The sequence below is a fragment of the Opisthorchis viverrini genome, assembly GCF_000715545.1.
Source record: "Opisthorchis viverrini unplaced genomic scaffold opera_v5_97, whole genome shotgun sequence".
NCBI classification, from domain to species: domain Eukaryota; kingdom Metazoa; phylum Platyhelminthes; class Trematoda; order Opisthorchiida; family Opisthorchiidae; genus Opisthorchis; species Opisthorchis viverrini.
In genome coordinates this window covers 395,297-397,483 of record NW_008751753.1, presented here as the reverse complement: position 1 = coordinate 397,483, position 2,187 = coordinate 395,297, and positions in this window count along the sequence as shown.

The window sequence follows — 2,187 nt, the reverse complement described above, 5'->3', positions numbered from 1 at the left end:
GAACCCAATTTAAAGCACTATTAGACATTTATTTATGCGAATCCTCGCGCTGGCGAGCATACTTCCCCGCGCTGAGAACATAAAGAGCAGTGCTACACCCTTTTTTCACTTGTGCCTTTCGAGTGAACGACATCCACTGACCGACAAGAACAAAACCAACCCGGGAATCTTGGGTAAAAGCCTCGATACTGTGTATCAATCCGTGAATCCGTGAGAGCCCGGATAGTTACCGTCACGCGCTAAAAATTTACGTTTAAGTTCCCCTTTTTCGAACCACGGTTTCAGAGAAACTTTGTGTCTGCCTCTAGGACGCGGCGCTATTGTTTGGTACAAAATCTGGACCAACCAGAGCTCAGTCTGTAGCCCATTCTTCTGACCAACCGCGTGTGACCGTTGCACCAGCCACTCAGCCAAGCTACGTTGGTCGCACTTGCTCTTGTCGTTCAGCGGCTTCTGTTCACTTGAAAGGCCCTCTTTAAATTCTCAGCTCTGGGAATTATAATTACCAGGGCGACAACTGTCAGTCACTTTTACCACAACCTTCCGATTTTTCATTTTTGTTACCTATGAGGAGCTTACTGAATGAAATTGTCGCCTTACATTGGTTTATGTGCACTGCACTTGTTTTTAAGTGTTTGTCCTGGTTACACTCAGTATTTGCTCAAGATTTAGCGCTTTTATCGTGTAAACTCCGGCGACTTACGCGGTTTCTGTATGCACGCGTTGTGAGTGTTGTCGACAAACCGGTGATACCTAAAGTGACATCCAATGACTATGTATGACTACAGTCTCGAATGAGGAATTTATCGTGCAGGTCCAATTTGTATGAGACGAACCGACGATACACTGTTTGCGAGGTTGTGGTGATAGCATCCGCGAAAACTCACGTAAAAAGCACCTAAATGTGCTTTGAACTGAGTTCTAGTGCAGCGTCAGCAACAGACAAAGAAATCAGCTGCGTTTCCTTCGAATGGCATGTGGATGCACTTACCGTTGTTCACATAAAGATGTTATTCTAGTGACTACCGGTTTTCTTAGGCGACATCCATTTGGAGGGTACTGGTATTGAAACTCCAGGATTGCAGGTTGTCTGCAGTAAGTAGACATGGTCTTGGAAACGTATCTTCATGGTCGCTGACGTGGAGCAGAAGCAGGAGTGATTTTAAAACCGAGGCTCGAGAAACTGCAATGAAGACCGGTGCAGAAGAAGACCTGGCTGAGCCTACAGGCTCACTCGGAATGTTCTGTGTGACAGGAATTTACTCTAGCTTAGGATTTCTTGTATCCCATGAGACTCGAGTGTTTGAAGCAGCGGAATATGTGGAACTCGATCGAATGCTTTTGAAAATTCGAAAAAGTATGGTGTCCGATATGAGTCCTTCATCTTTGGTTTTTGTTAAACTCTGTCACAAAGGGACTGGACTTTACCTTGTGTGACGGTTTGCGCACCTCAGCGATCCATTGAGCTATACTGGAGAGTGTCCCGCGACACTCACATAGTCTCTCATACCAGGTTGGTCAGTGAATAGAGGTCTGACGAACACAGTCTCTTGGCCCTCCAGGTTGGGGGTTGGAACATGTAGGGCGACTTGTTCCGTAGAAAAAGTAATGCATTTGCATTTCCCCGCCAAACACCGCTGCCTTGCAGTTAGGTTTTTGAGTCAAACGCATTGGTTGAGGACCCTAATCGTCCTCCTGTCTAGGTGTGGGCGCCCTGGCAGTATCCCAGTCCTTGTACAACCATGACCTACACAACTAACAATACTCTCATGCCACATCGGCCGTCGCGTGGTGCCATCAGCCAGGTCGCCTTAATTGCTGCATACAGCAGGGCGGGTAAGCGAAAACAGGCTACTGCTGACGCCTCTCTTCTTTCTCCTTCACATACTTTTTCTTCCCCCTCTCCCCACCCCATTAATAACTCTCTCCTTGTGGGCCCAACACTTAGGATTGGTGACTCCGTTCGTCATGCATCGGTTTTGCGTGCAGCATCTGCTCGTCACATGGTGGCGACATCTTCAGGAATCTCCAGATCAGTCCTCAAGCCTCGACACCCACTCTATCTGGCCGCGTTCAATGTTCGCACTCTGAAGCAAGCAGGACAACAAGCTGTTCTTGCACTCACACTGGACTCGCTTGGCATTGATGTGTGCTGTGTCTCAGAAACGAGAATTCAAGATGCAAGCA